Below are 27,363 nucleotides of genomic sequence, written 5' to 3' on the forward strand. Positions count from 1 at the left end.
ATAAGGAAATTAAAAGATTAGTAAGTAGAGGTTCAAGTGAAAAAAAAGATAAGAGTCTATTCTCAACCCCAAAGGAACTGCAGCCCTGAATCTTTTATAGAAATCACAAGTAAAAATAATATGTCAAATTATTCCCTGATTGGATTTGCAGAATGGGCAATAAGTATCCAAGTCAGTCCATTTGCCCAAAATGGCCCAAACAGGGTGTCCTTTGTGAATCATTCACCACAAATGTAATTTGATCGAATTTGGGGTGAATGCTTAGCTTCCAAAAGAACCACCATCATTTGGAGGATGAGTTGGAAAATATCAAACTATTATGGTTAGGTCGTGGAGGGCATCTTTCTTTAAAAATGAATTTGACTGCCAGCTTGGTGGTGAATTTACCAAACTCTGAAAAAAATTTCCCCACCATCTATCCAAAGATTGGGAGGGCGGGGGAGTCATTATTATTTCACAAAAGGAGGACGCATTGAGAAGCTGAGATAAGGTATTAATGTTCCAAGAATTGGGAGAAGCAATTCTTGGAAAAATTGGCTGCTAGCTTGCATGTAAAACGTAAATTAGAGATATTGAATATAGAACAGTGAATGTTCAAGGCTTCATAGACCTACTTAGATTATGAGATATGGTTTTTGTCAAATATTTTTTCTTTTTTCCTAGTTAGCATATATCTTTCTCTGTTTTGTAATTACAGAGACAATTGTAAAGGTTTCAACTCATGTTTTACATTATTTTCATAGTAATGAATTTTTGTTTGTGTTTCTTATAAAAATGTTGGTGTTTTTTTATAGCAGGGTCATGCCTCCCACCCTATCCTTGTTCCTGGTGATTCATTGTGGTCATTAATTGTCATTACTTAAACCATGATTCAAATTTCCACCTTAAGGAGACACTCAAAGGACATGCCATGAACTTTTGTTTGCATTTCTTATAAAAATGTTTGGTGCTCTTTATAGTAGGGTCATGCCTCCCACCCTATCCTTATTCATGGTAATTCATTGTGACCATTAATTGTCATTATTTAAATTATGATTCAAATGTCCACCTTTAGGAGACATCCAAAGGACATGTCATTTGATTAGGTGTCATAACAGTTTGCTACAAGTCCCAATATATGTCTTTATAATCTGCTTTTTGTTGTATATAGAATCGAGTTGAAGAACAAGTCCTTGCAACCTCGTTGCTATTTAGTTTTTTTCATCAAATCATTTTCAAAGAAAAGTTGAAATAATATTATGGTTCTCTGTAGGAGATCTCATTTGAACGTCAACCATAACTAGTGGGAGTCAAGGAATCGTCTCACATCATACGATGATGAATGATATGAATAGTTTTCTCTATTTTATGTTTGTGATTCATTAACGCATAGGCAAGATCCTTATGTATTAATTCGTGTGCATGGGGATAACGTTCCAACATGTGGGAGGGGAGCTCCTTGATGTTGCAGTCCTCAAGGTTCTTAGTGGCAGAAAATGGTCTATAGAGTAAAAAAATTTGATGGAGCAGTTTAGTTCAATGATGGTTGGCAAGGATTCTTGAAGCATTACAATATATCTGCTGGTCATTTTCTAGTTTTTTGATACGATAGTAATTCACATTTCTTTGTTTTTATATTTAATGTGAACGCTTGAGAAATAGAGTATCCACATAATGCTGATACTTCTGGAGAGTCCAACCTTCAAAATAAAAGTTTGATTCTTGAAAGTAGAAAAAGAGAAGTGGAGTCCAATTCAGTATGGAAAAGAGACCAGCGTCAACTTGTGAAATTGGATCAACATCTAAACCCAGTAGGCTTAGTAGAAAGAAAAAAAAATGAAAAACAAATACAAAAAAGAGATGAAAGAGTTACTTTATGGGTGTGAACTAAATCAACTTAAAAAAGGCAGAAGTAAAAAGTATTTACTTTTTAGAAATAAAATGATGTTTTAAGTTTATAACAATTATCCTTCTCATCATTAACTTGATAAAATGTAGGTCGAGACACATTCCGTATGAAACTAGATGAGCATATGTGCACACCCTTAACTGAGAAGACACGAAGGCCAATAACAACACAAGAAAGAGAGAAGACAAAGCACTTAGCTCAAATATTTAAAACTGAAAAACCATCCTTTATGGTCGTCATGAAACCATCCTATCTGATTAAGGGGTTGGTAAACTCATTTACTTTAAAATTTAAAAATTGATTTGCACTATTTCCTACATACGCATATAAGTGTCTTATTTCCCAAGTTAAGATGAAGCAGGGTATCATCATTTGGTGCAAAAAAATACATTTCATTTAATGTTAAAAAATTTTAAGTATGATGTTTGTAAGTTTGTATTGCAATTATTTCCATTGGTATAGAATATTCCGCTTATATTCGCCCAGAAACATTTTAAGAAGAGAGTACACAATGTGATACTTTAGCTTCCAAATGAGGAAACATGATCTGTCCAATTTTGTGTTCACAATCGTAAAATTAAAGCATTACTAAGTGGGAGTTTAGAAAACATTTGTTCAAGAAAATATGTTGGAAGGTAAAGATTATTGTGTCTTTGAGCTCTAAAAAGTTAAAGAAATTAAGTTGAAAATGTAAATTTTTCGTGTTGTTGAAGAAGTGGTCAAATCTGATAGTTCTGGTATATAAAACTTTGTTATTGGTTAATTTTATTTCATATTATTGAACTGTATTTTTATTGTTATTCAAATAGGATGAAACACAATTACAAAGATAGAATCTTGAAACTGCACATTGTTTGTACAGAGGTATAAATTATAGACACTAGATTCAAGTTAGAAACGTAGTATAATGACTGATGATCTATAGTAAGAAATTGTTACCTAATTTTGAATGAGAGAATGTTCACATTTCTCAATGTCCCTTAATCCTTTTTTTTACTGGTGAAGTAGTCATTAGTCATAATCATAGATAAGTTGCCTGAATATTTATAAAATAATTGGGATTAACAAAGGAAGAGAAAGAATCACAGTCTAAGCTCTGAAACCATTCAGTTTAATGGAATCAGAAAGAAAACCAATAAAGATTAGGAGAATAAGAATAAATTGATTGTGAGCAATTCATTAAAATGAAATCAAATTTTATGTTTAGCAGCATATTTTGAGTATATAATTCATTAAAATAGTCAATCAATGAATCTAGGATTTATTCCTAGTATAAATCTTTCTTATATATATTCTTGTTAAATAAAGTATCCATATAATGTTAATACTCTTGGAGAGTCCAACCTTTTAAATAAAGGTTTGATGCGTGAAAGAGAAAAAAAAGTGGAAGTGGGGTCTAATTCAGTATGGAAAAGAGAACTGTAACAACAACAACAACAACAATCACATTTCTTTGTTCTTATATTCAATGTAAATACTTGTCATATTAAGTATCCACGTAATGTTGATATTCCTGGAGAGTCCAACCTTCTTAAAAGTAAAAAGAAAAAAAAAGAAGTGGAATCCAGTTCAATATGGGCAAGAGATCTACATCATCTTGTGAAATTGGATCAACATCAAAAGTAAATGAGCTTAGTAGAAAAAAATGATGAAAAACAAAGATCTATTTCATAGGTACAAACTAAATCAAGGAAAAAAAATCGAGTGTTGATACTCTTGAAGAATTCAACCTTCTAAATAAAGGTTTGATTCTTGAATGAGAAAAAAAAAAAAGAGGAAGTAGAGTGTAGTTCAGTATGGGAAAGAGATTTGCATCAACTTGTATAATTAGATCAACATCTAAACCAAATGGGCTTAGTAGAAAGAAAAGAATGAAGAACAAAGATCAAAGGGAGATGGAAGAGCTACTTTATGGGTGTTAACTAATTCAAATTAAAAAAAAAAGACAGAAGTAAAGAAGGTACTTAATTTTTTTAAATAAAATGATGTTTTCATTTTATGACAGTTGTCCTTCTCATGAACTTGATAAAATGCAGGTGGAGACACATTCCATGTGAAACAGGATGAACATATGCTCACGTCCTTAGTTGAGAGGATACGAATGCTAATAATAACACAAGAAAACGAGAAGGCAAATCATTTAGCTCAAATGTTTAAAACTCTAGAACCTTCCTTCATGGTTGTCGTAGAACCAACTTATCTGATTAAGGGATTGGTAAACTTCTTTTTTTCAAAAATTTTAAAATTAATTTGCACGACCTTCTGCATACATATATAAGTACCTCATTTTCCAAGTTAACATGAAGCATAGTATCATAATTTGGAAAAAAAAATAACATTTCTTTCGTTGGTGAGGGATTTTAAGTATGATACTTATAAGTTTGTATTGTAATTTTTTTTGCTTGTATAGAATGTTCCGCTTGTTTTCGCCTGAAACCATTTCACGAAGGGAGCACTATGTCATACTTTAGCTTTCATTTGGGAGAACGAGATCTATCAAATTTTGTTTTCACAATCTCAAACTAAAGCAATACTAAGTGAGGGTTGGAAAACATTTGTTCAAGAAACACATGTAGGAAGATGGACATTGTTGTGTCTTTGAACTCTAGGAAATTGAAGAACTTAAGTTGAAAATGTCAATTTTCCGTGTAGTTAAAGATGTGGTCCAACCTGATAGTTCTGTTATATAAAACTTTGTTATTGGTGAATTTTATTTCATATTGTTGAACTGTATGTTTGTTGTTATTCAAATAAGATGAAATACACACGCATGAAGATGAAACTTTGAAGCCACATTGTTTATATAGAGGTATAAATGATAGACACGAGATTTACGTTATAAACGTAGTATATTGACTAGTAACCTGTTGTGGGGACTACTGCATGATTTTGAATGAAATGATGCTCACGGTCCTCAATCCCCTGCGTCCTTTTTTTCACTGGTGAACTAGTTCCTAGTCTCAATCATAGATAAACTACCTGAAGATTTATAAAATGGTTGGGATTTAACAGAGGAAGAGAAAGAGTCACAGCCTAAGCTCTGAAACTATTCAGTTTAATAAAAACAGAATTAAAACCAATGTAAATTAGTAGCATACGAATAAATTGACTGTAAGCAATTCATTAAAATGAAGTCAACTTTTAAGTTTAAGAGTATATTTTTAGTATCATTTATTAAAATCATTAATTAATGAACCCAGGATTTATTCCTAATATACTAGTAAACTCACACGTGTATATGCACGTGTAGCCATATGTTGGTTTAAGAGAGAGACATGTTTGATTTGAAATAATTTTCATCAGAATATTAAGAAAGTGACAAAACCTCAAATGAGAAGTTTACATTAAATCGTTTAGATACATTAGATATTATTTTAAGTAGTTAACTTATTTCATCCTTGCATATTTAAAAATAATGTTGTTTACATCCTCATATTTCCTGACACAAAAAACTCAAGTTATTGAAATAGTAATTAATTTTTTTTAAAAAGAAAGTAGTAATTTTTTTTTCTATTTTAATTTAATTAAACCAAAAGCAGAAGCTGTAAGATTTTATTAGTTGTAGCATCTAGTGCATCAGTTTTTAATCTTGTCACTCATGCTAGTCATCTCACTAATTACCTCTAGTTTTGTCTCGATTTTTTATCCTGTCACTTATGTCGGTCATCTCACTAATTGCATCTAGTTTTGTCATTGATCTGTCTATAAGTGTTTCTGATCCTATCACTTATGCTGGTCATCTCACTGATGACCTCTAGTTTTATCATTGATCTGTCCATAAGCATAAATGGTCAATCCTATAGCAATTTTGCCTAGAATTCTTAGATTAAAATTCAATTCTATACATTACACCAAAGCTGAAATCTTCATATATACAAATTTCAATATCCAAAATTTGGATAATTATAGACTTGTGTCCCATAGCAAGGCCAAAGATGATCTTAGTATCAGTTGCAGTTGTGCAGTAATCTTTCACATCTTCAACGTATCTGCATTAGCATGATTAGACATTAGTGTCACAACATAAACTACTAAAAAATATAAGATAAGAGATTGAAATGCATACAACTACAAACGTGTATACATTGCTTGTATAATACTTTGTTACAAATGATGAAAATTTGTGATGTTGCTTCTTAATTATTCAAGCTTCTAAGATCTAAAGTTGAAGATTATGAAGGATGACGTTAGCACAAACAACAGCAGTGCTTATTGTGCCTTTGTTTCTAGCAAAATCTTGATGAGTTAAAAGTTCCTAAAATTCATTAATCACCAGTTATGCTTTTCATAATCTGAATTTCCCCAAAAACTAATTCTGGAAAAGAAATTTTGAATTTATATAAATATAAACCTCCAACATTTATGTAAGATTTATATTGATTGTAATGTACCTGAAAGTGATTTATTATTGGCATATATAATAAGTTTTTGTTGTCTTCTAAAATTTTTCATTAAATAATTCTTCTCCAATAGGTATCGAACTCTTTTCTTTTGTCGTCCTGTATAATAATTTTGGTAAAGCAAACAAAATAGAAACCAAAAAATCTAAATTCCAAGCAAATGTTATATCAATTTCTGTATACTCAAATTGAAAAAACAATTCGTAAAATATCGATCCAAAAGCATACCTTGTAAAGAATTTGTCGACAAAACTAAGGTTGGATCGACAAGCTAAATTCACATAATCAAAGCAAAACCTAGAGAGTGACAATTACACCCTTTGAGTTGCCTGGTTTGTTGAAATGCACTCTATTTTGTAATCAACCATGTACCTTAAAACTCATGCAACTCGTTAGTTAAATGGTTGTTAGTGCAATCAATTTTCTGCATGGTTACTATGTTTTAAAAGTTCTTATTTATCGCGCAAAGAGGTTACATTTGTGAGAGTAGTTACATTCACAAGCAACGATCATAGTATACGCAATATGAACTCACGAAATATGTCATAATTACTGTCATAAAAACTAAGTAAAATGAACTTAAAATTTAGCGTCTTGAGCTACATAAAAATCCAATTTCTTGATATCGACATAAACTCCATTCCTATGAAATGATATAAAACACATTAAAATAATATTTTAGTACTAAAACAGTATTTTAATAATAAATTATCAAAATATATAAAAAAAAATCAATATGACATACTTTAGTAATGGCAATTTGGACAGTTTGGATGTACAACTATAAAGATGTTGATGACCCCCCTCAGGTTAATATTCTCCTGATACTGTTTTCCTCATTTTCTTTATGATAATAGAAAAAGGTTTAATAGTAAATGATAATATCTCAGGGTAATTTAAATAGTTTAGACAATTCTTTAAAGTTATCTATATATATTATTATTATATTATAAAAATAACTTATCTAATACTTTTGTTGTTGACATGACTATTCTTCTTGACATAGCAAAGTACTAGTTGTGGTAGATATACTCCAACATGTGGTATAGTTTGTCCTTGTGATTTATTTATTGTCATAGTAAAGTAAAATCTAATTGAAAATTACTCTCTTTTTAGATGGAAATGGTATCCTTCATTTTCTGCTGGACACAATGGTATTCTTGGAAGAGGGACAAGGTTATTAAAAAATTATCCAACTCCAATTTCTGCTATTATAACATTTCTTTTGAATTCGCGGCAAATCAATCGTGTTCCATTGCATTCTCCCTGTGATGGATCTAGATTGCGTAGCAGCATTATTGGACAATTTTTATTTAAGACCAATCTATCAGGTGGAAGTTCAATAGGTGTCAATGAATTGAGGAATTCTTCTGAATAATTTGTTTGTGCATCATCAGTTGCTAAATCGAAGCTATAATACATAACACTATCTCCTGAAAATTGCTCAATAAATTTCTCAATTAATTTATCTATTGTTTGGTTTTTACTTATCAAGATTGCCCGTTCTTTAATATATTCAGTCGAATGAGCCTTTTGATGTAATGAAAGAAATATTATCTTTATCAATTCTTCTTTAGCTTCAACGAAATTTCTGTATTGTATCAACATTTCGTCTTTGTATGCAAGCTGAGGGGAATTCTGAATGCACAGATTGTCACTCTCTTCTTAGGAACAGAGATCAACATTTTCCTATGCAGGAGTGAGCTACAGTGTATTCTATAATCACGGGCTATAAGCCTTCTTTTAGAGGCAGATACTGACTGGGAAGTTTCTTCTGTAGCCATAGGAAATATAAGGACTAATTAAATCACAGATCAAGTAAGGTAAAAACATCTATTTTCATGCAAACACAAAAAATTCCAAAAATAGTACTTTGAAGTCATTACGAAATTTCAACTGTCATTAATGATTTTACAAAATATCCTTTCGCCAATAACTTCAAATATTAAGGTTAAAGCATCTATTGTCATGTACACACCCAAAAATTCAAAATATAGTATTACAACGACATTAATTTTTATGGTAATTCAATTGGGTGAAAAATTGAGTGAGAAACTAAGAACTATCATTAAAAAAAATTGAAATGTATTTGAATAGATAACAAAATAAAAATAAACGAGCAGCAGCAAGTCTCTAGTCTGCTTCTTTCTCTCTTTATTCTGTTATAAGTGTTTGAACCCAACAAGGGACTCAGTCAAAAGAAGAACCCCTGAAATATGAAGCATCGTTTTCTACATGGCATCAAGAAGTTCATGAAGGAAGGAAAGTTAGAAGAAGACCGTCCTGCATTTCCAAGTTGTAGTAGAAGTTGGATCTTCTCTCAAGATGGACAACAATCGTGGGAAAGCTAAGGACGTAGACGATCGTGGGAAGGAGAAGAAGGAGAGGGATTTGATCAAAAATGGGAGGGAGGTTATCAAACAGATAGTAGCCATAGAGTGCGAGAAACTTGGCCTCACCCCTGAAACACTTATGGGAAGAAATGAAGAAGAGAGCGAAGAAACTATTAGAAGGTTAAAAGGACGACTACTTGAGATTGAGCATAGAAAAGGAGCCCAGGAAAAAAATGATAAAAAATAATATCGAAACAGTACCAGATTTCCTATTTTGTTGGGGTTATTAATTGTAGTAGTTATTATTGATTATTCTATTGAAATCCTTGTTTGAAGGAACGTAGTTATTCTATTAAAAAAAATAAAAATAAAAAAGAGGACTTGGTACCCCTCTCTCTCTCTCTCTCTCTCTCTCTCTCTCTCTCTCTCTCTCTCTTCCACCCTTGGTTACAAATATTAATGTTCTCCTCCTCTATTTGATCTCAATTCAAACCCCATAGACAAAGCGACACAGAGATTAAACGTCGATAGATCTTTTCTTTCTTTGTTTGCTCAGTCTCCCTCCTACCCTCTTACCCTTTTATCTTTTTCTTTCTTTTAAATTGTCTCAACTACAATGAACTCATATATCGTATGCCTCGTCCTGATGTTTGCAAAATTCTTGATGGGTTAAAATCGACGATGGTGATGGTAATGGTTCAAATCATTTTTGCCGCCATTTTTTAGAATCATTACTGAAGATTCATAAGGAGGAGCCTCAACAATCTTTATTGCACGGTCATTGTTCATAATGGCATTTTCTTCTATTGAAGGGGGCTCTGGGGCCATAGATGATATTTCTATATCTGAAGTACTCTCACTATTTGGGAAGTCCTCAGTAATGTAACACAGTCCTCATCATTTGAAACTTTTGCTACTGAATCATTCTCCAAATGTATGCATTGGGTATGGCTTAATAATTCCAACCCTGAAGCATCCACTACCCTGCAACTCTTAGAGCAGTCAAGTTTATTGGCTTCAACGACAGCAACTTTGAAATCAGATTCACCCGATTTTTCATTTTCCAAAGATGCATTTTGCTCATCACTAACTACCAAGCATGGAATGGGTACTTAGACACCCCCATTGATTGGATCCCTAGAATGAAAGACATTCGTTTGACAAATATTTTCATATTTGATTAATATTATTTAAAGCAAACGATAATAACAAATAGATAGAAAGAGGAGAAATAAAACTAAAACTCATGGCAAATCGTAGATCAGAAAGACACAAAAATAACAGGAAACAGAGATTATAAAGGAAGAGGAAAAGAAGAGAGATAAAGGGGCTCATTACTCTCAGTGATCTCTTTAGTAGTCTAAATCCTGTTTGTATAAATTTTGCAATATTTCTCTGTTTCCTACAGTATGATTAAAATACAATATAAATCAGAGGAAGAATACAGTTCTGATAATATTTATGGTACATAAATCTCTCTCTATGAACATAACAAACTTGAAAAAAGGAAAAATAAAAAACAAACTCGACCATATCTATGGAGCCCTACAGATCAATAGTTTCAATACGATTCGAATCACTTTTGCAATGGATGAGAGGGCGAAAAAAAAAATACGTTGGTTGAGAGGGTGGGAAATAGATTTTATAGAGCCATAGACAAAGACGATGGATTGGGTCGTTTTACTCCTATTTTTTTATTCTTTTTTTACTTTTCGTAAATCATTCTTAATTTCTCTAAAGAGAAGTTGTGTATGAGAGGGAGATGGGGTTCCTCGTTTCATTCCTAATAATTTATTTCAAGAGAAGTTGTATATGAGAGGGATATGGGGTTCCTCGTTTCATTCCTAATAATTTATCTCAAGAGAAGTTGTGTATGAGAGGGATATTGTGAAGATACAAGTGCATGAATTTTTTTTTTTAAATCATTCTTATTTTTTCTCTAGAGACGGAGTGTATAAGAATGCATCTGTTCGTGGGAAAGAGAGATGGAAGAGCTACTTTACGGGTGTGAACTAAATCAAGTAAAAAAAGGCAGAAGTAAAAAAGGTATTTAATTTTTAAAAATAAAGTGATGTTTTCATTTTATGATAATTATCCTTCTCATCATTAACTTGATAAAATACAGGTCGAGACACATTCCATATGAAACAAGATGAGTATATGTTCACGCCCTTAACTGAGAGGATACGAAGGTCAATAACAACATAAGAAAGAGAGAAGACAGAACAATTAGCTTAAATGTTTAAAACTGAAAAATCGTTCTTCATGGTCGTCATGAAACCATCTTATCTGATTAAGGTATTGGAAAGCTCATTTACTTTGAAATTTGAAAATTGATTTACACTTCCTTCTACATACGCATATAAGTACCCCATTTCCCAAGTAAAGATGAAACAGGGTTATATCATTTGTGTAAAAAAACATTTCATTTGTTGTTAAGGAATTTTAAGTATGATGCTTGTAAGTTTATACGACAATTTTTTCTACTTGTGTAAAATACTACACTTGTATTCGTTCGAAAACATTTCACGAAGAGAGCACACAATGTCACATTTTAGCTTCTAAATGAGAGAACATGGTCTGTCCAATTCTGTTTTCGTAATTGCAAAATTAAAGCATTACTAAGTGGGGGTTAGAAAAACATTTGCTCAAGAAAACATGTTGAAAGGTGAAGATTGTTGTGTCTTTGAGCTTTTGAAAGTGGAAAAACTTGAGTTGAAAGTGTCAATTTTTCGTATTGTTGAAAAAGTGGTTAAACCTGACAGTTCTGGTATATAAAACTTTGTTTTTTGATGAATTATATTTTATATTATTAAACTATATTTTTATTATTATTCAAATAGGATAAAACACATACACATTAAGATAGAACTTTGAAACTACAGATTGTTTGTATAGAGGTATAAATGACAAACACTAGATCTAAGTTACAAACGTAGTATATTGACTGATTACGTGTAGTGGGGATTTGCTGCCTGATTTTTAATGATAGGGTGCTCACGGTCGACCAAGCCGATGAGTCCAATTTTTCACTCGTGAAGTAGTCATTAGTCACAATCATCGATAAGCTACCCGAAACTTATAAAATGGTTGAGATTTAACAAAAGAAGAGAAAAAATCACAGCCTAAGCGTTGAAAAACATTCAATTTAATGAAAAAAAAAAAAATAAGAAAACCAATGAAGAATAGGTCTATAAGAATAAATTGATTGTGAGTAATTCATTCAAATAAAGTAACATTTTAAGTTTAGGAGCATTCATTAAAACAATCAATCGATGAACCCATGATTTATTCTTAGTGTAAATATTTCTTAAATATATGTATACATTCTTATTAAATAAAGTGTCCACGTACTATTGATACTCCTGGAGAATCCAACCTTCTATATAAAGGTTTAATGTTTGAAAGAAAGAAAAAAAAAGGAAATGAGTCCAGTTCAATATGGAAAAGAAATGTGCATCAACAACAACAACAACAACAACAATCACATTTCTTTGTTCTTGTATTCAATGTGAACACTTGTTATATAAAGTATCCAAGTAATATTGATATTCCTAGAGAATCCAACCTTCTAAATAAAGGTTTGATACATGAAAAAGAGAAAAAAAAAAGAGGAAGGGGAATCCAGTTTAATCTGGGAAAAAGACCTGCATCAACTTGTGAGGGATTAATAGAATGAAAAGAATGAAAAACAAAGACCAAATAGATATGGAAAAACTACTTTAGGGGTGTGAACTAAATCAAATAAAAAAGACAGAAGTAAAAAATGTATTCAATTTTTAAAAATAAATTAAGTGATGTTTTCATTTTATGACAATTGTCCTTCTCATCATCAACTTGATAAAATGCAGGCCGAGATACATTCTGTATGAAATAGGATGAGCATATAGGAATGCTCTTATCTAAGAGGACAGGAAGGCCAATAACAATATAAGAAAGTGAGAAGATAGAACACTTGGCTCAAATATTTAAAACTAAAAAACCATCATTCATGGTCATCATGAAATCATCCTATCTAATTAAAGGATTGATAAGTTCCTTTACTTTGAAATTTGGAAATTGATTTGCACCGCATTCTGCATATGCATATAAGTGTTATATTTTCCAAGTTAAAATGAAGTAAGGTATTATCATTTAGTGCAAAAAACATTTCATTAAAAAAGAGAAATTTTAAATATGATGTTTGTAACTTTGTACTGTAGTTTTTTCTACTTGTGTAGAATGTTCCACTTGTATTCATCCGAAAACATTTCACGAAGGGAACACACAATGTCACAATTTAGCTTCCAAATGTGAGAATACGGTCTATCCAATTTTATTTTCATAATTATAAAATTAAAGCATTACTAAGTGGGGGTTTGGAAAATATTTGTTCAAGAAAAAATGCTAGAAGGTGAAGATTATTGTGTCTTTGAGCTCTTGAAAGTGAAAGAAATTGAGTTAAAAATGTCAAATTTTCAAGTTGTTGAAGAAGTGGTCAAACCTAACAATTCTGGTCTATAAAACTTTATTATTGATGAATTTTATTATATATTGTTGAATTATATTTTTATTATTACTCAAATAGGATGAAACACACATACGAGGATAAAATTTTAAAATCACACATTATTTGTATAGAGGTATAAATGATAGACACTAGATCCAAGTTACAAATATACTATATTGACTAATGACATGTAGTGGGGAATTACTGCCTGGTTTTTAATGAGAGGATGCTCACGTTCCTCAATGCTTCTGAATCCCCATTTTCATTTGTGAAATAGTTACTAGTCACAATCATGGATAAGCTGCCTAGAGATTTATAAATTGGTTGGAATTAATAAAGGAAGAGAAAGAATCACAGTCTAAGCTCTGAAATCATTCAGTTTAATGAAAACAGAAAGAAAACCAATGAAGATCTAAGGAATAAAAATAAATTGATTGTGAACAATTTATTAAAATGAAGTCACTTTTTATGTAAATGAGCATACTCCTGATCATGGAGCACACTAACTACATCAACTCCCCCTAACTTTGGACCATGGGCCCATATATGGCTAGTGTATTAACTACCCACTCTGCTACCATTTGATATGTCTAACCCAAAAGCCTGAGCTTCGGGGTGGAGAGATCCTTCTCAGGATGATATGTCCAACAATTGCATACTACTCGACTGATGTGGGACTAAACTCCCGTCCTATTCCTAGCCATTGAATATACTGATTACATCAGCTACCTAGGCTATAAAACATATTTACAAAAGACTTGAGCATTTGAATGCAATTCGCTTTTCTTTTTTTTATTTTATTATATAAAGGTAATGCATTTTTCTAATATGTTGATTAAATTTGCATAATAATTTACATACAATGTGAAGTATGAAATCACATTTCTATATTTTAAAAAAACAACAGAAGGAAGAAAGGGAGGAGAAGGGTTCTAGAGGAATTGTGGAACTATGGAATGATGTAGGAACTAGTACCCGAACCGGGTCTGACACCATGTATGATTCTCTAAGTTCTATATCAGCTACCAGGATCACTGTCGATGGTTAGATCACTTTGCGGGAATATCCAGATATATGTGTACAAGTAACCCCGCATGCCCACCGTGACCCTTGTTATGACCATAATTGTACTTAGGAATCATTGTGCAAGACCTCTGGAGACTGTACTTGTTGATGAGCACATTTATGTGTGAAATTTTAGGGCATAAATTATACATTTTACCACATTGGACAGAGTTAATCGATGCTTTCTTGTGCTTTTCAGGGTTTAGGTGAATTTTGGTGAAAATGAAGGAGATGATGCTAAGGAGATATTTTTAAGCTTTTTAGAAGTGTAAATGGATGCATAGCCCATCGAGTCAGCTTCGCAATGGTTCAAACGGCACTTAATTCCGAGTTGAAACTAAGAAGTAATGGCCGTTTTCGTAATGACGCGTGAAAATGGTCTACAGGGGTTTATTTATAATTATTGACAGTCGGATGGGGACAAAGTGAAGCAGAAGTTTGGATTTTAGGGGCCTTAATGCAATTATCAGAAGTTCCTTTACTGTTCCCGAAAGATTCCATTTGGAAGGCTCTGGACAGTCCAACTTCAACTTGAGATATCTTGGGCTCCCCAACTCCGAATTGGATGAAATTTGGGTCTATTTTGTGTGATTTTTCGCAAAGAACACAATGGTGAGACCTATATAAGCACCCCATACTCCACCTTTTCTGAAGGACAGAATGGGTATTTTATTTATTCTTGAAGGAATCCTAGTCATCACCCTTACTCTCTCTCTCCTCCAACTTCTCAAGGGCACTTCTGGAATTCTACTTGGGATAGATTTATATTTTCTCATCTATGGAAGGTTGAAAAATCCAAGATGCTTTGATGTTTTTGCTTAGAGAAGATATCTACAAAGAAAAGGAAGCACTTGTTAGAATTGGAAGTTTATTTTTCTAGAAATAGAAGGTCTATGTAAACAATCTTCTCTTCTTCTTCTTTCTATTTTTTTGTTTTTTCTTAGGATTCAAGGCATTGTAAAAGAGGAAAGAGAAGAGAATAATCTCTTTTCTTAGGGAATATTTCTCCTACACTTCCATCTTCTCTCTTCTCCTCTCTTCCACCTATAAATATCCCCTACCTCTCTTGTAAAAATTTGTTCATTCACTTAGTCAAATTTCTTCTCTTCTTCTCCTTCTAATTTGTGATTTTTGGCTTTTCTAAGTTCTAGTTTCCTTTTATAATTTTTAGTTAATGGTTATAATAGGTTTAATTTATGCTTTAATTTCAATTTAAGTCTTCAATTGGGTTGTAATTTCTTAATTCTAGTTTAGGTTTTAAGCCTTCTAGTCTAAGTTCTTAAGTTGATGACAAGACTTGAAGATTTAGAAGAGAAGGCCATGGTAAGTTTATGCAAGTATTCAATCTTTTCATTTACTTTCATGCAAGCACATCCAGGTTTTACTATCTGAACTCTCAATCTCATTCTCCATCTCCTCTATCTCTCTCTATCTTCTTCTTCTTCCCCCTCGATTTCTTTTATTTTAATTTTATATGGTTGTGGTTTATGAATGCATTTTTATTCCCTTATTTCTTTTTATGTGGTTAGTATGTGTGGCTGCATTTTTATTCCTTTCAATTCGCTTTAGTTTGATAGGTTAGATGCTCATGTGTTAGGGCGCCGATTTAATCCCTTAATTTTGTTAGATGCTTATGAGTTAGGACGCATTGATTTTCGTTAGTTTAATTAGTTTAATTTAACACTTTAATTTGGTTCATTTTGCATTACTTTTAAGTTAGTTAAATAGAGTGGCGTATATCTCTTCGTGTTCGACCCGTAGCTACGATTGACCCGTACGCTTGCGGTTTAATTTTAACTCAAACAAGTTTTTGGCGTCGTTGCCGGGGAGATTATTGTCCATTTTATTTATCTGATTTTTAAGTAGTTCGAAGTGTTTTAGTTTATTACTTTCTCTTCTTTTTTTTTTGAAAAAAAAAAAAAAAAAAAATCAGTTTTTGAAAACCTCTTCTTGTTTCTCTTCTGTTTCAAATAGTGTGCGCCCAATCTAAAGTCCTTCATATGCTTCAACCCTCCATCTTTTGGTGTCCCTTATAGGATTAAGTTACTTATGACGGTACATCTTGACTTGGTTGGGTGGATTGACATGTGACTTATCTTTGGAGGTGACCACTCTTGATAACAGGAAAGCGACATAGTGAGCGTGTGGGAAACATAAACGTATAGTAGACCTCCATTCTACATCAGAATCCATATTGGAGTCGCACGTAGGTGGCTATAGAAGACTATACGGGTTCCCTTGCTGTCAACCTATATGGCATCCTTACAGCTTTTGAACCATTATTTCGATTTTTGAGGGATAAAGATGCACTATCTACCTTGGGGTCCCTCTTGTTTCTAGTTTTTTTTTTTTTTTAAGTGTTTTATTTTTCTTTAATTTTTCTAAAGGAGACTTCATATCTATTTAGGTGGCTAAGGTGTGGACTCGTGATTCAAGTAATCATCTTATTAGAAGACCACCTTCTCTACCACCTTTGACCATGGGTGACCAACAACCCAAGACTCTTAAGGATAGGTTTTACCCCACCAGGGCTGCACAACCCTCATGCATTAGTCTGCCTGTTGTTACAGGGAATAACTATGAACTCAAGACCAACTTCATCAGCATGCTACCCCATTTCCATGGGATGGCTAATGAGGATGCATATCTCTTCCTTAGGGAATTTGAGAAGGTCTGTGTTCTAATTAAGGTCCAGAATTTGACTGATGATGCAGTTAGGCTTAGGTTTATACCCTTTGCCCTGAAATACCAGGTCAAGAAGTGGCTCTATGGACTGCCAACAAACTCCATTAATACATGGGATGAGTTCACCATTGTCTTTTTGAGAAAATTCTTCCCTCTTCACAAGACCAATAAGCTTAAAAGTGACATCCTCCAGTTTAGGCAGAAACCACATGAGTCCTTTTCTAAATTCATGGAAAGATTCAAGGACCTCCTCTTAGAATGCCCTTACCATGGTTTTGACTTGTGGCAGCTATGCCAAATTATTTATGAGGGTATTGATTATCAGACCAAGCAACTTGTAGAGTCTATGTGTCCAGCAGGCTTTACTTCTTTTTCTGAGGAGAATGATGCATGGACATTCTTAACCAACTTGGCTGATAAGACTAGGGAATGGAAATCTTCCCAAGAGGCTGAAAGGACCACTAAGGGGTATCTCATTGAGGGTATGTCAGCCAAGGAGGCCAAACTTGATAGCCTCATAAAACGGTTGGAGTCCATAGTTCTTAAAGAGTCTATACCAGTTAATCCGGTCAATCAGGTCAACCATGTGTCGGTATGCAGTTGGTGCCAAACCCCTGGACACCTTTCTGAGGAATGCCCCAACACCTTGGTGGGCAATTCCAGCACTGAGAATGTAAGTGCTCTCTACCAAAATAACCCATATAGCAATACTTACAATCCAGGATGGAGAAATCACCCCAATTTCTCATGGAATCAAGGGAACCCCTAGATTGTGACAAGCTGGGTGAGTTGTTTTTCCATGTTATTGTGGCTTGTCATGAGAAGAGCTATCTTGTTGTCCATCTCATTCAGTCTTGTTGCCTCTCCTATATTGGTAAACCACCCTAGGGGTTGCTGATAAGGTGCAAGGAGAGGAGGCCTAGCAAAATTAATAAAAGGCCCTGGATGAGGACGAGGGGGAAAGGGGTTAGGAGACATTCCTTGGCTTTGTGGTGCATAGTTGGTCCTTTGGGCACCAACCTGGCCTTGATGGTTAAAGTTGGATGGGCCTGCTTGGTTGGATCACATGTGATTGTTTATACTGACCATGCAGCTATAAAATATCTTGTGCAGAAGAAAGATGCCAAAGCTCGCCTCATTAGGTGGGTCCTTTTGTTACAAGAATTTGATCTTAAAATTAGGGATAAGAAAGGGTGTGAAAATTTGGTTGCAGACCATCTATCCCGGCTGCCTAATTCCTTGACTGTTGATTCTCCATTCAACGAGAATTTTTCTGATGAGTATCTGATGGCAATGTCTAGTGAACCTTGGTTTGCTGACATTGTTAATTATCTGGTTACGGGTGTGACACCTGCACATTGGTCCACCCAAGATAAGAATCGTTTCTTTTCACAAGTTAAGTATTTCTTTTGGGATGATCCTTATCTTTTTAAGACCTGCTCGGATCAAGTAATCCGGAGATGTGTTCCTGATCATGACCAACAATCTGTCTTATCTTTTTGCCATGATCAGGCTTGTGGAGGCCATTTTGGGCCTAATAAGACTGCGGCCAAAGTTTTATAGTGTGGATTTTATTAGCCTAGTCTGTTTAAAGACGCTTTTACTTATTGCGGGACATGTTCTTCATGCCAATCCTTAGGGCGTCTTACTAAGAGAAATATGATGCCCCTCAACCCAATTCTGGTGGTTGAGGTGTTTGATGTATGGGGTATTGATTTCATAGGGCTTGTCCCTAACTCTTTTGGTAAACTGTACATATTACTTGTTGTGGATTATGTGTCCAAATGGATTGAGGCAGTTGCTTGTAAGACCAATGATCACAAGGTGGTTGTGAAATTTCTGAAGGAGAACATCTTCTCCCGTTTTGGTACTCTCCGGGCTCTCATTAGTGATCGGGGCAAGCATTTTTGTAATCGGCCTTTTGAGGCTCTCATGAAAAAGTATGGTGTCGTCCATAAGTTGGCCACACCCTATCATCCCCAGACCAGTGGCCAGGTTGAGGTTTCAAATAGGTAGATCAAGCAAATTCTTGAGAAAACCATCAACCCGAACCGCAAGGATTGGTCTAACCGATTGGTAGATGCGTTGTGGGCCCATAGGACAGCCTTCAAGATCGATCTTGGTCAATCTCCGTACCGTCTGGTGTATGGAAAGACATGTCACTTACCTGTAGAGATTGAGCACAAGGCCTTTTGGGCTATCAAGAAGCTTAACTTTGACCTACGCACTGCAGATGCCCATAGGAAACTCCAACTATCTGAGTTGGAAGAGCTTAGGAATGAGGCATATGAGAATGTCTGAATTTACAAGGAAAAAACCAAGGCTTTCCATGATAGGCACATTTTGAGAAAATATTTTGAGGTAGGCCGGAATGTTTTGTTGTACAATTCTCGTTTGCATATCTTTCCAGGTAAGCTGCGTTCTAGATGGGATGGCCCCTATATTGTTCAAAAAGTTTATCCTCATGGGGCTGTTGAAGTCCTCAATCCAAGTACAGGAGCTACTTTCAAGGTCAATGGCCAAAGATTGAAACCGTACATAGAGATGCCTACTCCAGTTGACGAAGAGGTCATGAATCTCCATGAGCCTCTTTACCTTGACCCCTGATATCCTGGTATGTATCCCCTCCCTTGTCCTTATTCTTTCTTTTCTGCATGCATTGAGGACACTGCATGAATTAAGTGTGGGGGGGTGTGTTGGACTTTAATTGTGAATTTTGATTGTGGCGATAGTTTTTGGGTATGTGCATAAGTCTTTTCGATTTGCAAAGCGAGAGTGAGAGGGAATTAGGTGCCCTCCTAGCATGCGAAATAATAAAAAAATCTCTTTTCAAGGATGGTAGTTGGTTTGTATCCGGTCATGGGGATTGAGTTTGAAAATATGAGTGCTACTTCATGTGATGGTTAGATTCCTCTATATGTTTATGGACCCCTTTGACCTTTTGGCTAGTAGTTGAGACCAATTTGTTTGTGGCAAGGCAAGGCATGAAAGTGGAAGTGAATGAAAAAAAAAGTAAAAGAAAAAAAATAAGGAACAGAAAAGAAAGTGGAATTCCTTAGGACTAGACAGGGCACTGTGCCTCATGAAGCAGGGTGACTTGATCGAAATTCCTTGGAAGGAAACTTAAAAAAAAAAAAACTCTTGCATCAATGTCTCAATGTCTTATGGATATATACAAAAAGCGAAGCTACCAAGTATTTGGGTGTCTGGTATATGCTCCACCATGTCATTCAGAGAACAGTAGTGGAGTAGAAATAGAGTTTGTGGTTGAGAAAGAAAAAAAACTTTTGCCTTAATGCCTGAAAAAAAAGTATGGTCAACAATACTCAATGCCTAAGTCTTTGGTTCCATCGATGCTATGGGGGGTTTACTTGAAGGTGAGTAGTGTTCAGAAAATATGAGGAGATCCCTTGAACTTGATGCATGCTTGTTACTTGAATTAATGTGGGGTGATAAAATTCAAGTGTGGGGGAACGTTTGGCTCATTGATCATTAGTTGAACACTTTTTGGGATTATGTGCACTGTCCTACTTATGCCATGATTAAAATTTGCAGCATTTATTTACAATTGAATTTTGGGTGTATATTCACTCGCAAACACCCACGAGACACAACTCGTCCACTGGGTAACCTAGGGGTTTAAAGGCTTGTTGACATGCTAAGTGCAGAATTCCTACAAAGTGAGTTAGGATTTTCGCATTCTAGGTTAGTTTTGTTTTTACTTTACTTGAGGACAAGTAACGTTCAAGTGTGGGGAATCCGATGAGCACATTTATGTGTGAAATTTTAGGGCATAAATTATACATTTTACCACATTAGACAGAGTTACTCGGTGCTTTCTTGTGCTTTTCAGGGTTTAGGTGAATTCTTGTAAAAATGAAGGAGATGATGCTAAGGAGATGTTTTTAGGCTTTTTAGAAGTGTAAATGGATGCATAGCCCATCGAGTTTGCTTCGCAATGGTTCAAACGGCACTTAATTTCGAGTTGAAACGAAGAAGTTATGGCCGTTTTCGTAACGACGCGTGAAAATGGTCTGTAGGGGTTTATTTATAATTATTGACAGTCGTATGGGGACAAAGTGAAGCGGAAGTTTGGATTTTAGGGGCCTTAATAAAATTATAAGAAGTTACTTTACTGTACCCGAAAGATTCCATTTGGAAGGCTCTGGACAGTTCAACTTCAACTTGAGATATCCTGGGCTCCCCAACTCCGAATTGGATGAAATTTGGGTCTATTTTGTGTGATTTTTCACAAAGAACATAATGGTGAGACCTATATAAGCACCCCATGCTCCACGTTTTCTGAAAGACATAATGGATATTTTATTTATTCTTGAAGGAATCCTAGTCATCACCCTTACTCTCTCTCTCCTCCAACTTCTCAAGGGCACTTCTGGAATTCTACTTGGGATAGATTTATATTTTCTCATCTATGGAAGGTTGAAAAATCTAAGATGCTTTGATTTTATTGTTTGGAGAAGATATCTACAAAGAAAAGGAAACACTTGTTAGAATTGGAAGTTTATTTTTTTAGAAATAGAAGGTCTATGTAAACAATCTTCTCTTCTTCTTCTTTCTATTTTTTTCTTTTTTCTTAGGATTCAAGGCATTGTAAAAGAGGAAAGAGAAGAGAATATTCTCTTTTCTTAGGGAATATTTCTCCTACACTTCCATCTTCTCTCTTCTCCTCTCTTCCACCTATAAATACCCCCTACCTCTCTTGTAAAAATTTGCTCATTCACTTAGTGAAATTTCTTCTCTTCTTCTCCTTCTAATTTGTGATTTTTGGCTTTTCTAAGTTCTAGTTTGCTTTTATAATTTTTAGTTAATGGTTATAGTAGGTTTAGTTTATGCTTTAATTTTAATTTAAGTCTTCAATTGGGTTGTAATTTCTTAATTCTAGTTTAAGTTTTAAGCCTTTTAATCTAAGTTCTTAAGTTGATGACAAGACTTGAAGATTTAGAAGAGGAGGCCTTGGTAAGTTTATGCAAGTATTCAAACTTTTCATTTACATTCATGCAAGCACATCTAGGTTTTACTATCTAAACTCTCAATCTCATTCTCCATCTCCTCTATCTCTCTCTATCTTCTTCTTCTTTCCCATCTATTTCTTTTATTTTAATTTTATATGGTTATGGTTTATGGATGCATTTTAATTCCCTTATTTCTTTTTTATGTGGTTAGTATGTGTGGCTGTATTTTTATTCCTTTCAATTCGCTTTAGTTTGATAGGTTAGATGCTCATGTGTTAGGACGCCGATTTAATCCCTTAATTTTGTTAGATGCTTATGAGTTAGGATGCATTGATTTTCGTTAGTTTAATTAGTTTAATTTAACACTTTAATTTGGTTCATTTTGCATTACTTTTAAGTTAGTTAAATAGAGTGGCGTATATCTCTTCGTGTTCGACCCGTAGCCACGATTGACCCGTACGCTTGTGATTTTATTTTAACTCAAACAAGTTTTTGGCGCCGTTGCCGGGGAGATTATTTTTCATTTTATTTATCTGATTTTTAAGTAGTTCAAAGTGTTTTAGTTTATTACTTTCTCTTCTTTTTTTTTTGAAAAAAAAAAAAAAAAATTCAGTTTTTGAAAACCTCTTCTTGTTTCTCTTCTGTTTCAAATAGTGTGCGCCCAATCTAAAGTCCTTCATATGCTTCAACCCTCCATCTTTTGGTGTCCCTCATAGAATTAAGTTACTTATGACGGTACATCTTGACTTGGTTGAGTGGATTGACATGTGACTTATCTTTGGAGGTGACCACTCTTGATAACAGGAAAGCGACATAGTGAGAGTGTTGGAAACATAAACGTATAGTAGACCTCCATTCTACATCAGAATCCATATTGGAGTCGCACATAGGTGGCTATAGAAGACTATACGGGTTCCCTTGCTATCAACCTATATGGCATCCTTACAGCTTTTGAACCATTATTTCGATTTTTGAGGGATAAAGATGCACTATCTACCTTGGGGTCCCTCTTGTTTCTAGTTTTTTTTTTTTTTTTAAGTGTTTTATTTTTCTTTAATTTTTCTAAAGGAGACTTCATATCTATTTAGGTGGCTAAGGTGTGGACTCGTGATTCAAGTAATCATCTTATTAGAAGACCACCTTCTCTACCACCTTTGACCATGGGTGACCAACAACCCAAGACTCTTAAGGATAGGTTTTACCCCACCAGGGCTGCACAACCCTCATGCATTAGTCTCGCTGTTGTTACAGGGAATAACTATGAACTCAAGACCAACTTCATCAAGCATGCTACCCCATTTCCATGGGATGGCTTATGAGGATGCATATCTCTTCCTTAGGGAATTTGAGGAGGTCCGTGTTCTAATTAAGGTCCGAATTTGACCGATGATGCGATTAGGCTTAGGTTTATACCCTTTGCCCTGAAAGACCAGGCCAAGAAGTGGCTCTATGGACTGCCAACAAACTCCATTAATACTTGGGATGAGTTCACCATTGTCTTTTTGAGAAAATTCTTCCCTCTTCACAAGACCAATAAGCTTAAAAGTGACATCCTCCAGTTCAGGCAGAAACCACATGAGTCCTTTTCTAAATTTATGGAAAGATTCAAGGACCTCCTCTTAGAATGCCCTCACCATGGTTTTGACTTGTGGCGCTATGTCAAATTATTTATGAGGGTATTGATTATCGGACCAAGCAACTTGTAGAGTCTATGTGTCCAAGCAGGCTTTCTTCTTTTTCTGAGGAGAATGATGCATGGACATTCTTAACTAACTTGGCTGATAAGACTAGGGAATGGGAATCTTCCCAAGAGGCTGAAAGGACCACTAAGGGGTATCTCATTGAGGGTATGCCAGCCAAGGAGGCCAAACTTGATAGCCTCATAAAACGGTTGGAGTCCTAGTTCTTAAAGAGTCTATACCAGTTAATCTGGTCAACCAGGTCAACCATGTGTCGGTATGCAGTTGGTGCCAAACCCCTGGACACCTTTCTGAGGAATGCCCCAACACTTTGGTGGGCAATTCCAGCAGTGAGAATGTAAGTGCTCTCTACCAAAATAACCCATATAGCAATACTTACAATCCAGGATGGAGAAATCACCCCAATTTCTCATGGAATCAAGGGAACCCCTGGATTGTGACAAGCTGGGTGAGTTGTTTTTCCATGTTATTGTGGTTTGTCATGAGAAGAGCTATCTTGTTGTCCATCTCATTCAGTCTTGTTGCCTCTCCTATATTGGTAAACCCTGGGGGTTGCTGATAAGGTGCAAGGAGAGGAGGCCTAACAGAATTAATAGAAGGTCCTGGATGAGGACGAGGGGAAAAGGGGTTAGGAGACATTCCTTGGCTTTGTGGTGCATAGTTGGTCCTTTGGGCACCAACCTGGCCTTGATGGTTAAAGTTGGATGGGCCTGCTTGGTTGGATCACATGTGATTGTTTATACTGACCATGCAGCTATCAAATATCTTGTGCAGAAGAAAGATGCCAAAGCTCGCCTCATTAGGTGGGTCCTTTTGTTACAAGAATTTGATCTTAAAATTCGGGATAAAAAAGGGTGTGAAAATTTGGTTGTAGACCATCTATCCTGGCTGCCTAATTCCTTGACTGTTGATTCTCCAGTCAACGAGAATTTTCCTGATGAGTATCTGATGGCAATGTCTAGTGAACCTTGGTTTGCTGACATTGTTAATTATCTGGTTACGGGTGTGACACCTGCACATTGGTCCACCCAAGATAAGAATCGTTTCTTTTCATAAGTTAAGTATTTCTTTTGGGATGATCCTTATCTTTTTAAGACCTGCCCGGATCAAGTAATCTGAAGATGTGTCCCTGATCATGAGCAACAATCTGTCTTATCTTTTTGCCATGATCAGGCTTGTGGAGGCCATTTTGGGCCTAATAAGACTGCGGCCAAAGTTTTACAGTGTGGATTTTATTGGCTTAGTCTGTTTTTTACTTATTGTAGGGCATGTTCGTCATGCCAATCCTTAGGGCGTCTTACTAAGAAAAATATGATGCCCCTCAACCCAATTCTGGTGGTTGAGGTGTTTGATGTATGGGGTATTGATTTCATAGGGCCTTTCTCTAACTCTTTTGGTAACTGTACATATTACTTCTTGTGGACTATGTGTCCAAATGGATTGAGGCGATTGCTTGTAAGACCAATGACCACAAGGTGGTTGTGAAATTTTGAAGGAGAACATCTTCTCCCGCTTTGGTACTCCGGGCTCTCATTAGTGATCGGGGCAAGCATTTTTGTAATCGGCCTTTTGAGGCCCTCATGAAAAAATATGGTGTCGTCCATAAGTTGGCCACACCCTACCATCCCCAGACCAGTGGCCAGGTTGAGGTTTCAAATAGGCAGATCAAGTAAATTCTTGAGAAAACCATCAACCCGAACCGCAAGGATTGGTCTAACCGATTGGTAGATGCGTTGTGGGCCCATAGGACAGCCTTCAAGATCGATCTTGGTCAATCTCCGTACCGTCTGGTGTATGGAAAGGCATGTCACTTTCCTGTAGAGATTGAACACAAGGCCTTTTGGGCTATCAAGAAGCTTAACTTTGACCTACGCACTACAGGTGCCCATAGGAAACTCCAACTATCTGAGTTGGAAGAGCTTAGGAATGAGGCATATGAGAATGCCCGAATTTACAAGGAAAAAACCAAGGCTTTCCATGATAGGCACATTTTGAGAAAATCTTTTGAGGTAGGCCAGAATGTTTTGTTGTACAATTCTTGTTTGCATATCTTTCCAGGTAAGCTGCGTTCTAGATGGGATGGCCCCTATATTGTTCAAAAAGTTTATCCTCATGGGGCTGTTGAAGTCCTCAATCCAAGTACAGGAGCTACTTTCAAGGTCAATGGCCAAATATTGAAGCCGTACATAGAGATGCCTACTCCAGTTGACGAAGAGGTCATGAATCTCCATGAGCCTCTTTACCTTGACCCCTGATATCCTGGTATGTATCCCCTCCCTTGTCCTTATTCTTTCTTTTCTGCATGCATTGAGGACACTGCATGAATTAAGTGTGGGGGGGGGTGTGTTGGACTTTAATTGTGAATTTTATGAATTTTGAATTTTGTGAATTTTGATTGTGGTGATAGTTTTTGGGTATGTGCATAAGTCTCTTCGATTTGCAAAGCGAGAGTGAGAGGGAATTAGGTGCCCTCCTAGCATGCGAAATAATAAAAAAATCCCTTTTCAAGGATGGTAGTTGGTTTGTATCCGGTGATGGGGATTGAGTTTGAAAATATGAGTGCTACTTCATGTGATGGTTAGATTCCTCTATATGTTTATGGACCCCTTTGATCTTTTGGCTAGTAGTTGAGACCAATTTGTTTGTGGCAAGGCAATGCATGAAAGTGGAAGTGAATGAAAAAAAAAGTAAAAGAAAAAAAATAAGGAACAGAAAAGAAAGTGGAATTCCTTAGGACTAGACAGACCTGTGCCTCATGAAGCGGGGTGACTTGATCGAAATTCCTTGGAAGGAAACTCAAAAAAAAAAAAACTCTTGCATCAATGTCTCAATGTCTTATGGATATATGCAAAAAGCGAAGCTACCAAGTATTTGGGTGTCTGGTGTATGCTCCACCATGTCATTCAGAGAACAGTAGTGGAGTAGAAATAGAGTTTGTGGTTGAGAAAGAAAAAAAACTTTTGCCTTAATGCCTGGAAAAAAAGTATGGTCAACAATACTCAATGCCTAAGTCTTTGGTTCCATCGATGCTATAGGGGGTTTACTTGAAGGTGAGTAGTATTCAGAAAATATGAGGAGATCCCTTGAACTTGATGCATGCTTGTTACTTGAATTAATGTGGGGTGATAAAATTCAAGTGTGGGGGAACCTTCGGCTCCTTGATCATTAGTTGAACACTTTTTGGGATTATGTGCACTGTCCTACTTATGCCATGATTAAAATTTGTAGCATTTATTTACAATTGAATTTTAGGTGTATATTCACTGCAAACACCCACAAGACACAACTCGTCCACTAGGGGTAACCTAGGGGTTTAAAGGCTTGTTGCACATGCTAAGTGCAACGAAATTCCTACAAAGTGAGTTAGGATTTTCGCATTTTAGGTTAGTTTTTGTTTTTGCTTTACTTGAGGACAAGTAACGTTCAAGTGTGGGGAATCTGATGAGCACATTTATGTGTGAAATTTTAGGGCATAAATTATACATTTTACCACATTGGACAGAGTTACTCGGTGCTTTCTTGTGCTTTTCAGGGTTTAGGTGAATTCTTGTAAAAATGAAGGAGATGATGCTAAGGAGATGTTTTTAGGCTTTTTAGAAGTGTAAATGGATGCATAGCCCATCGAGTCAGCTTCGCAAGGGTTCAAACGGCATTTAATTCCGAGTTGAAACGAAGAAGTTATGGCCGTTTTCGTAACGACGCGTGAAAATGGTCTGCAGGGGTTTATTTATAATTATTGACTGTCGGATGGGGACAAAGTGAAGCGGAAGTTCGGATTTTAGGGGTCTTAATGCAATTATCAGAAGTTACTTTACTGTACCCGAAAGATT

General features: G+C 35.3%; 1 protein-coding gene and 1 non-coding gene across 2 annotated transcripts in view; one reads left to right on the forward strand and one right to left on the reverse strand.

The window, feature by feature from the left end:
• LOC122646403 (nudix hydrolase 3-like) overlaps positions 1–2,084 on the forward strand; it is a 76,187-nt gene extending 74,103 nt beyond the window's left edge. Inside the window, exon 23 of the mRNA XM_043839952.1 lies at positions 2,073–2,084. The gene's annotated coding sequence lies outside the window, so the exon portion shown is untranslated. The remainder of the gene's footprint in view (positions 1–2,072) is intronic.
• A 21,284-nt stretch (positions 2,085–23,368) lies between these two features.
• LOC122646957 lies at positions 23,369–23,475 on the reverse strand. Its single transcript, XR_006330757.1, has one exon. It is a non-coding gene; the product is annotated as a small nucleolar RNA R71 (small nucleolar RNA).
• Between the last annotated feature and the right edge of the window lie 3,888 nt (positions 23,476–27,363).

The sequence above is a fragment of the Telopea speciosissima genome, chromosome 11 (genome assembly GCF_018873765.1).
Source record: "Telopea speciosissima isolate NSW1024214 ecotype Mountain lineage chromosome 11, Tspe_v1, whole genome shotgun sequence".
Taxonomy (NCBI): Eukaryota; Viridiplantae; Streptophyta; class Magnoliopsida; order Proteales; family Proteaceae; genus Telopea; species Telopea speciosissima.